Source organism: Lacerta agilis, chromosome 16, assembly GCF_009819535.1.
Source record: "Lacerta agilis isolate rLacAgi1 chromosome 16, rLacAgi1.pri, whole genome shotgun sequence".
Classification (NCBI taxonomy): domain Eukaryota; kingdom Metazoa; phylum Chordata; class Lepidosauria; order Squamata; family Lacertidae; genus Lacerta; species Lacerta agilis.
The window spans coordinates 3,552,348-3,563,242 of record NC_046327.1 but is presented as its reverse complement, the minus strand read 5'-3'; positions in this window follow the sequence as shown (position 1 = coordinate 3,563,242).

Sequence of the window (10,895 nt, the reverse complement as noted above, 5' to 3'; positions counted from 1 at the left end):
AATTATCCAGGAGGTTCACTCTTCTTCAAGCCTTATCCAAGGCGTTTCATAGGATGCCTACCGGAGGCAGACTTCTCATTCAATTTAGCTAGACCTGTTTCTCTTCCCTCCCCAATCTGTCTCCCTGCTTCTTATCCTTGCCTGTTGTTTTCTTTGGATTAATCAGGATCCTTGCAGCATAAGTCCAGAAGAGGGCAACCAAAATGGTCAAAGGCCTGGAAACAATGCCTTATGAGGAACGGCTTAGGGAGCTGGGTATGTTTAGCCTGGAGAAGGGAAGGTTAAGGGGTGATATGATAGCCATGTTCAAATATATAAAAGGATGTCATATAGAGGAGGGTGAAAGGTTGTTTTCTGCTGCTCCAGAGAAGCGGACACGGGGCAATGGATTCAAACTACAAGAAAGAAGATTCCACCTAAACCTTAGGAAGAACTTCCTGACAGTGAGAGCTGTTGGACAGTGGAATTTGCTACCAAGGAGAGTGGTGGAGTCTCCTTCTTTGGAGGTCTTTAAGCGGAGCCTTGACAGCCATCTGTCAGGAATGCTTTGATAGTGTTTCCTGCTTGGCAGGGGGTTGGACTGGATGGCCCTTGTGGTCTCTTCCAACTCTATGATTCTATGATTCTATGATAAGTCAGCGTTATCCCCAAAAGGAAGCTTTTTTGGAAGAAAGGAACTTTATTAGTAGGGTTCTAAGGAATGGCACCCCTTCATAGATCACTGCCTTGTCATGGCAAAGGGTCTTGAATAACTCCAAGAAGCTTTGAGCTATGCCATGCAGGGCCACCCAAGACGGACAGGTCAGAGCCGAGAGTTTAGACTAAATGTGACCCACCTGGAGAAGGAACTGGCAATCCACTCTAGTTTTGCCCAGAAAACTCCATGGACATAAAAAAGGAGAAGCTTTGAGAAGAAAGTGAGAGTTTCCAAGGCATGCTCTGCTTCATGGGCTCACAGAGAGTTGAACACGACCAAGACGACTAAACAACAACAACAAGGAATGGCAAGTGGACTTAGCTCAGTGGTAACCTGTGACTGCTGGCCTACCCCATTATCATACCATCCAACATTTCTTGAAAATAAGGAGGTCTTGTTCAATAACAACAACAACAACACAACAACAACAACAACAACAATTTTATTAGTTATACCCTGTCCATCTGAATTCCATGATTTCGTATACTCACGAGGGGCACGTATAGTGCCTGATGTTTCAGCCCTTATGGATTAAACCCATTTGGCTGCCTGAATGTGAACCTAATAATCAGGCCCTGCTTAAGCTTGTGCTTCCTCAGTAATTGACTCTTGCATATTGATTAAGATGTTGATCTGTCCCAGCACTTCTCGGTGGTAATGCAGTTGAGAATGGGGCTTCCTTTCCTTGCAGTTCTCCGCTGTCACCGCACTCGGTTTAATGGATAAAGCTGTCATCCCTAAAGCTAGAATGTCTTGGAGGCACAAAGACGAAATTAACTGCTCAATAATTTATGGGACATGGAAGGGAAGGGGGGGGAAAACTTTACCCAACAACTTCAATTGATTGCTGTAAGTGTTTTGACTGCAGTTGCCTGCTTTGCATGAAGCCAGCTTCTTTGGAGAGCCTGATTTCTTCCACCTGGGCAGAAGCCTCTTGACTACTTTTCACACAGGAAAGGAGCCTTTTGCACACTCAAAGGGATTTTCCCCCCTAGGGCAGAGGAGCATAAGAACACACAAAGAGCCCCACTGGGTCAGACGAAAGGTTTCTCTAGCCCAGCATTCTGCTCCCACCAGTGACCAACCAGTTGCATCTTGGAAGCTCCCAGAACACAACGTGATAGCAATAGCACTCTCCCAGGCACGTTGCCCATCAGCTGGACTATTTCATTCTTCACTGCTCCATAACCCTAACCAGATTTGCTCAGGGAAAACAGACATAGGCCTTCTTTCAGTGTGGTGTAGTGGTTAAGAGTGGTAGACTTGTAATCTGGTGAACCGGGTTCGCGTCTCCGCTCCTCCACATGCAGCTGCTGGGTGACCTTGGGCTAGTCACACTTCTCTGAAGTCTCTCAGCCCCACTCACCTCACAGAGTGTTTGTTGTGGGGGAGGAAGTGGAAGGAGAGTGTTAGCCGCTTTGAGACTCCTTAGGGTAGTGAAAAGCGGGATATCAAATCCAAACTCTCCTCTTCTTCTTCTTCTTCTTCTTTTCTTCTTCTTCTTCTTCTATATAGCAAGATGAGCACTGCAACCCCAAAGTTGGACACGACTGGACCTGATGGTCTGGGGTCCCTTTACCTTTACCTAGAAGATGAAACTAGAGGACATGCATTCTGGGTTGGCTCTTACTGTTGAAGTCATAGGAAATGCTACCCAGATATGGAACTGCAACTACCCAGAGAGTTAGAATCCAAACTCTTCTTCTTCTTCTTCCAGCAGCTTGGGAGGGTCATATGTGTAGAACTGTGGCTTGTGGATGACCCGTTAATCATGCGACAGCCCTCCACCAGCTGTGAGGGACATGCACCCAATGCCTAAGCCAAATCCAACCTACATCTGGAATCAATAAAGTCTTGGCCAATTTTAAAATCCCAGAACGTTGTCTTGTCCAGTATGTTCCCCTTCTTGGCTCGGGCCTTGCTCCCTGGGGGAGTTGGTCACTGCATGTGGGTCTGCAGCCGTAACACCCTACTCATTTGTTACATTCCCAAGTGCTTCTGTCATTTTTCATGCCGAGTGAAAGATGCTCTTTTGGTATCTCACTGCAGCGCATTAAGAATTAAGCTTAGGACCAAGTTTTCTAGAACCAAGTTTGGAAGCAAGGTGTCAACAACCAGTTTGATATACCCCTAAAAGAAAGCAATGATGGAATCATTTTAATTTGCTTTTATCCCTTCTAGGTACTACAGAAAACAGTTTCAAGCATGTTCCCCAGATGGAAACACAACAAAACTTGCATTTCTTGCCTTTATAAGCTACACTTTCATTATCTCTGTTGAGGCACTGAGGAGACATAGTAGGAAGAGGTCCCCCCCCCCAGTGGGTGTGGAGCACATAGTGCCCCGGAGTCCATGGCAGGCCTTCATAGTTTTGGACGCAGTGTGTGGATGTGTTCACAAAGTCTAAGGCCTAGGTTTGTGTAAGGTAAAAGGACCGTTTACCTTACCGCTGGAGCAGTACCTATTTATCTACTTGCACTTGACCTGCTTTCGAACTGCTAGGTTGGCAGGAGCTGGGACTGAACAACGGGAGCTCACCCCGTCGCGGGGATTCGAATCGCCGACCTTCCGATCGGCAAGCCCTAGGCTCTTTGGTTTAACCCACAGTGCCACCTGCGTCCTTTGTGTAACAAAGTGCAAATTCAACATTTGCGTTACCAGGCAGCAACCGCCCCAGACCCCAGGGACCACCAGAAAGGAATAATGATTCATGACAACGTGTTATGGAATTAAAATTTGGCCACAACTTTATTAAACTTGGCTTAGGCATTTTGCATGTATCCCTCCCAGCCCCCCAGCTGGGGGAACTGAGGCTCCTCAGGGTAAATGGGATATGGGGGTGCTCTGCAAGATGTATGTGTACGCAGGCAGCCCACCCCATATCCCCACACACAGGGTAGTTCAGTGTATGGCCAGTGACACCCATATTGTTGTTGTTGTGTTTAGTCATTTAGACGTGTCCGACTCTTCGTGACCCCATGGACCAGAGCACGCCAGGCACTCCTGTCTTCCACTGCCTCCTGCAGTTTGGTCAGACTCATGTTGGCAGCTTCGAGAACACTGTCCAACCATCTCGTTCTGTCGTCCCCTTCTCCTTGTGCCCTCCATCTTTCCCAACATCAGGGTCTTTTCCAGGGAGTCTTCTCTTCTCATGAGGTGCCAAAGTCTTGGAGCCTCGCTTCAGGATCTGTCCTTCCAGTGAGCACTCAGGGCTGATTTCCTTCAGAATGGATAGGTCTGATCTTCTTGCAGTCTCTCAAGAGTCTCCTCCAGCACCCATATTACAACCCCTTTAACATGGGACCCTGGAAGCTCCTGAGCCGACTGCCTGGCCCTACCCCCAGCTGTGTAAATTGACTAACTGAGGCTGGGCGTGAACCTCCAAAGAATAACACTGAGAGGCAGGCCAGCCAACACCACCGGTGAGTTCCCTGGGGTCCAAAGAGCCGCGCGTGATCCTGCAAAGGGCACCCACATTGTAGAGTGTGACTGCTCATTATCCTGGTGCTTGAAATATCTACCAACCAAAGCTTTGTATACATTTCTCACGAAGACCAAGGAATGAGGACTTATATTTCAAAATAAAGGGAACTCCAACAAATTGGTGCTGATGAGATTCTGGTTAGTATTCCTTCGTTCCTTCCTCTGTTTTAACTCGGTCTCTTTTTCATATCATAGAACAGATCAATCCTCTTGTTATTTACAATATAAGGAGAACTACCCCTGGGAAATCAGCATGTGAGAATGAAAGTTCCAACACCCCTCCAGCACTGAACTGCAATGCTGATGATCAAAAATTCAGGAAATGTGTGTGTGTGTGTGTGTGTGTGTGTGTGTGTGTAATGAGCACAGTATATGGCTATGCCATTGTTGCAGAGTTGGCTAGCAGTGGGAAGCAGATACCACTTTGTTTGAGAAATACAAACAACACAATTTTTTCTCCTGAACAGCTCCAGGTGGGTTTTCACCAGTTTTCACAAACTGAACCAAAAGCATTTTTAGAGAGGGTGTTCCAGTTCACCAGCAGAATGGAAGGACTTGGCAAAGTAGGCGTCTTCAACAAATGGCATTGTCAGAAGTGACCCAAAATGGTCATTTGCTATGCAATCCATAGTGGGAAATCCAGGTTTGCCAACGAATGTATATTTGACAGTGAGTCGTAACACAAATTTGTAAAATGAATATTGTTGTGGGGAACATGCTAGGGGGCCCATAAATCACAGACCATAGCGGCCCAACCAGGCTTCTGGGGAGAGGTGCCTGGCAGCTGGGTACACTTGCCTCGGAGGGCTAAGTTTGGGGGGGGCACCAGAGGCCTGCTGGACTTCTGCTGTCATGCCAAGAACCAAGACTCTTGTCCCCGCCTCAGACACAGGCATTAAATTAAGCATATCTATATGTTACAAAGGAAGGTTAGATAAAGATATTAATTCTTCAGCCAATAGAAGATAACACAGCGTGTTGAAAGCTGTGAGACACATACAAAACTGAATAAGCAGTTGAAATCATGTTTACTGGTTGTATTTTGAAATACAAAATAGATCCTATACTTTTTGCCCCTGTGTGTGTTCAGATTGTAGCGTCTGAGCAGAAACAGGGCAATTGTGATTCTTCTACTTTGTATTCTCACCCTAATCCTCTATTGTAGATTAGAATCTTAAATTTGACGAGGCAGGTGACCCTCACCTGTTCCAAGGCTACTGCAGCTGAGGAATCACACATCTCCTCCCAGAGCTAGCGAGCCCCACCTGGCCAGCTAGGGAGATGGGTTATGGGCTGTTGCCTGCCTCAGCCTCCTGGAGCACCCTGCCTGCTGCTTCCTACGCCTCAGAGCCCGCCATGTTCATGAAGACAGGGGTCCCTCTGGCTCCGGTGGTGGGTCCTGCTGCTCTGGTTCCTGTGCACTGACTCCCACCCTCTTGTCATCCTCCGTCACCCTGTGAGTACTCCCTACACCAACCTCTCCTTCCCTGCCCCCAGCTTGCCCCAACATGTCCCAGTCCCGGCTACAGGATAGGTGTGGTAAACCTGTTGATGACTTTTAACGAATGCAATTGGTCTTACGGGGGAAAGCAAGGGGTGAGATGGCTAAAAATAGCTTTATCGTGTATAATGACACCTATCAGCCAATCTCCCATTCCCACCACCCTTTTGAGTAATACCCCTCCCCACCCTCTCACTATATATAAGAGTCTGGTGACCTCTGCTTCAGTGTATCTGAAGAAGTGTGCATGCACACGAAAGCTCATACCAAGAAGAACCATAGTTGGTCTCTAAGGTGCTACTGGAAGGAAAACAATTTTTATTTTGTTTCGACTACAGCAGACCAACACGGCTACCTACCCGTAACATAAATTTTAAGGTAGGCTCGCTTAGGAGAAGCAAGCTTGTACAGTGGTGAAATTTATTTTATTTTATTTATATTCATCATAACATTTCAGGGCAGAATATTGGATGGTAGCGTGCAAAACGCCCTGTACAAGTGGGAAACTTCAGGCTGGAGATGAGGATGAATGTGGACCTCCAGGCTTCTCCATTTGGGCTTGGAACTCTCCCTAGGTTCCACCTCTCTTTGGTTCTGATTCCCATCCTGACCATTTTGGGCTGGCTAGAATGTGTCATTGAACTCTGATAACGGCTTTTGCTGCCCTTGCTGGAGGATAGAGAGGGGTGAGTGTTTGTACAAACTAGCCTACTATTTGTTGTTGTTGTTGTTCAGTCATGTCCGACTCTTGGTAACCCCATGGACCAGAGCACGCCAGGCATGCCTATCTTTCACTGCCTCCCACAGTTTGGCCAAACTCATGCCAGTCGCTTCGAGAACACTGTCCAACCATCTCATCCTCTGTCGTCCCCTTCTCCTTGTGCCCTCCATCTTTCCCAACATCAGGGTCTTTTCCAAGGAGTCTTCTCTTCTCATGAGGTGACCTACTATACAAAGGTAAATTCTCATTGGCTGCTTGGCCTACTTTTGCCTCTGGCTCCGCCTACCTTGTGGCCCCTGGAAGTTGCTCAGAACGGAAGTCGGACCTCAGGCTGAATAAAGGAAAAAGAGAAAACATCTCCCAGAGCCAAGCTTTCAATAAGACCCCATATATGCCTTATTATTTGGTGTATGTGTGTGTGTGTTTAAAAAAAAGTTTTGAGTCATTATTAGTTCAGCAAAACAGAGACGTATGATACACAATAAATAAAGTCTGGGTAGGAATCCAAGGAAACTGCCATGGTTCGTTTGCTTCTTCCGAGTGGTGAATCCTCCTCACCAATCTAGAGGAAAAGAGATTTATGGAAACGTGTTCCTCCCCACCCTGTTCCCCACTGCTGGTCAGCCTGAAATCTATCACACCCAGGAGGCCTTGCCTCACATCTGACTTCCTTTCTTTGAGGGAAATTCAGGGCCGTGGGCCCCAGGAACCCCTCTCAGGTGTTGAGGAGGCCACATAGTGCAATTTGATTCTTCATTAAAAAGAGCCCCGCCGAGGTGTCTTAAGTACGGAGCATCCTACGAGGAGCGAGCCTGCTGAATTGCTCTCCCTGTAATATCCGTCCATTTAACTGGTATAAAGCAACTCCCCCTTGGCTATGTACTCCGTTGAAGTCTCACAAGGAGCCTCGCTAAAGAGGCATAGGTAAATATTTTACACAGTGCAGAGTGAATTAGGAGCGCAACCACCATTAGGCAGAGCCGGAGTGGTGCAGTTGATTTCCTCCCACCCCCCGCTACACTAAGCTCAAAATGGATCCCATGGCACACAGAGTCTCCAGTCCCACGTGCCACCTTACAAAGAAGGTGCAGTTCAATTTCATTTAATATTGCATATGTTTCCATTAGCATGAGTCAATTGCTCTCCATTCTCGGTTTAAGGCTCCCCCTTTCCTCTCCGTTATAGTTCTGCTGCTAAGAGGCTGCCAGTCCACCCTTCCCTGCTGTGCTCCGATGATATAATGCTGTGGCAACCGTGGATCCCATTGTTTTCAAATCTCATATCCATGCTGCAGGTGGGCTGGTGCTGAGATCCCTCTCTGGGCCAGATTTTCTAGAAAACAGATATCTGTATCATTTGGGGGGGGGGGGAGAGAGATTTTCCTAAGCATATTGCCCAAATGGAATTAGGATAATATTTTAGACTAGAAGGACGGATCAAGCCAGTGGGAGAGCATTGACATGATAGCCTCTTGTGGACTCCTGGGGAAACAGGCAAGATGACCTGCATTGGGGGGGGGGGAAGTAGGTCAAAACTCCCTCTTCAGAGCCAGTGTGGTGTAGTGGTTAAGAGCGGTAGACTCATAATCTGGGGAACCGGGTTCGTGTCTCCGCTCCTCCACAGGCACCTGCTGGGTGACCTTGGGCTAGTCCCACTTCTTTGAAGTCTCTCAGCCCCACTCACCTCACAGAGTGTTTGTTGTGAGGGAGGAAGGGAAAGGAGAATGTTGGCCGCTTCCTTCGGGTAGTGATAAAGTGTGATATCAAATCCAAACTCTTCTTCTTCTTCTTCTTCTTCTTCTTCTTTTTCTTCTTCTTCTTCTTCTTCTTCTTCTTCTTTCTTCTCTTCTTCTTCTTCTTCTTCTCTACTTGCTCCAGGAGTCCCTTTACTGCATACATGTACGATACGTATCTGCCCCTCCCTTGGGAAATAGCTCTTGGTGGGGTTGATTGTGACTGGAAAAACGGCAGGGGACAGTGCCAACTTTCCCTTCCCCAAGCATTGTCATTTCAGCCAGAATTGTCGGTTTCCCCTTGCGACTGTTGTTACCTTAATGACAGACCTCCCATGCCATGTGTATTTTCGCCCTAAGAGAGGATGAAAACACTTACAGATTCTTTTTGTGACCGTATTACATAAACATCATTAATAAAACAGTGTAGTCCAAATGAGGTGAAACCAAAGCCGTGTTTACATTCTTAGCACATCTAAAGCAAAATATATCGCCCTGTTTTCGCTTGTCGGTTGTTCCATCCCTTAGTGTACAGTATGTCTCTGTGTGTGGTTTTTTAAAAAACAAAAACACAATTTTAATTTTTCTTTTAAATATGAAGATGTTTTCAACAGGAGTACTAAATAGCTGAATGCAGAATGTGGTAAAGGAGCCAGAGACATATTATTATGGGAAAAGGGGGAGGTTTTTTCCCCGTGAGGGGAGCCTTCTCCCCCACCCCAGCAAGGAGCAAATGAATTACTAAGCAATCACACAATTCTATGGCTTCTGTGGCACAGTGTTCATTCAGAATTAATCATTTAATATGGCAATTTTACACCCCAATCCTAAGAGTCTGCTTTAGCATCTGTGACAGAAACAATAACATTCACCGTGGAATCATAGAATTGCAGAGTTGGAAGGGACCATAAGAGTCATCTAGTCCAACCCCCTGTGATGCAAGGATCTTTTGCCCAACATGGGTCTCGAACCCACGACCCTGGGTCTCATGCTCTACCACCTGAGCTAAGTAATCCCACCTCTACTTTTTAGGTAACACTTGCCTCTCTATATATCTGAAAAAAACACTAAGCAGGAGCAATATAATCCGTCTTTCTTCTTCATTGGCGATCCCTCGTAGCCGAGTAAGATTGTCTTCCATAAACACGGTTTTAACAGTGAGTCCGTAAGTGACTGTGGAGGCCAGTTCTGGATCCACATGTCCTTCCACAGTGGGGACATTGGTTTCTGGGCAGGAGTTGATCACGGTGTGGATTTGCCAAGTCCATACTCACATTATGGCTCCTAACCACTTTTATGGCGGTTGGAGGATGGATGGCGGCTAACAGATTGAGGTTGAATCCTGACAAGACAGAAGTACTGTTCTTGGGGGACAGGAGGAGGGCAGGTGTGGAGGATTCCTGGTCCTGAATGGGGTAACTGTGCCCCTGAAGGACCAGGTGCGCAGCCTGGGAGTCATTTTGGACTCACAGCTGTCCATGGAAGCGCAGGTTAATTCTGTATCCAGGGCAGCTGTCTACCAGCTCCACCTGGTACGCAGGCTGAGACCCTACCTGCCCGCGGACTGTCTCACCAAAGTGGTGCATGCTCTGGTTATCTCCCGCTTGGACTACTGCAATGCGCTCTATGTGGGGCTGCCTTTGAAGGTGACCCGGAAACTGCAATTAATCCAAAATGCGGCAGCTAGACTGGTGACTGGGAGTGGCCGCCGAGACCACATAACACCGGTCCTGAGAGATCTGCATTGGCTCCCAGTACGTTTCCGAGCACAATTCAAAGTGTTGGTGCTGACCTTTAAAGCCCTAAACGGCCTCGGTCCTGTATACCTGAAGGAGCGTCTCCACCCCCATCATTCAGCCCGGACACTGAGATCCAGCGCCGAGGGCCTTCTGTCTGTTCCCTCACTGCGAGAAGCAAAACTACAGGGAACCAGGCAGAGGGCCTTCTCGGTAGTGGCGCCCGCCCTGTGGAACGCCCTCCCATCACAGGTCAGGGAAAAAACAACTACCTGACATTCAGAAAAAACCTGAAGGCAGCCCTTTTTAGGGAAGTTTTTAATGTTTGATATTGTTGATTTGGTTTCTGTTGGAAGCCGCCCAGAGTGGCTGGGGAAATCCAGCCAGATGGGCGGGTACAAATAATAAATATTATTATTATTATTATTTTATTCAAAAAAATGCTTTACAAGCAGCATGTTGTAAGCACTGGTGCAGAGAACACAAATAACTTATACCAGGCATGGCTACCCAGCAGCCCATAGTCCAGCCTCGGTGGCAATTTTATCTGGCCCTCAGCAGCCCTATAAATTTCACAGCGCGATCCTATGCAAGTTTACTCAGGAGTCAGACCCTCTGTAAGTGTGTCTTGGACTGTAGTGTAAATCAAAATATGGCAATAGAAACTTTGCTGTCTACTGTGGTGTGGTGGGGAGTTTCAAGTTGTAACAGCAGCAATGTAAGAGAACACCCCCATTTCCATTATTACACGTCTCTTGGATTTTGTATGTAATACAAACATATATAATGCTATTCTTGAGCTCATGTGCTTCATAACTGGAAACAGCATTCCTCAGAAATGGCATATACTTCGTCGCAGGGATTCGAACCTCCGACCTTTTGATCAGCAAGCCCTAGGTTCAGTGGTTTAGACCAGCACCACCTGCGTCATCACAGTACTTTACACCAAATTCCATATGGCTGCAACAGAGGAAGTCTTGGGGAGCGAGGTGCACTCCACAGACCAACTCCTTTTGACTTCTCCC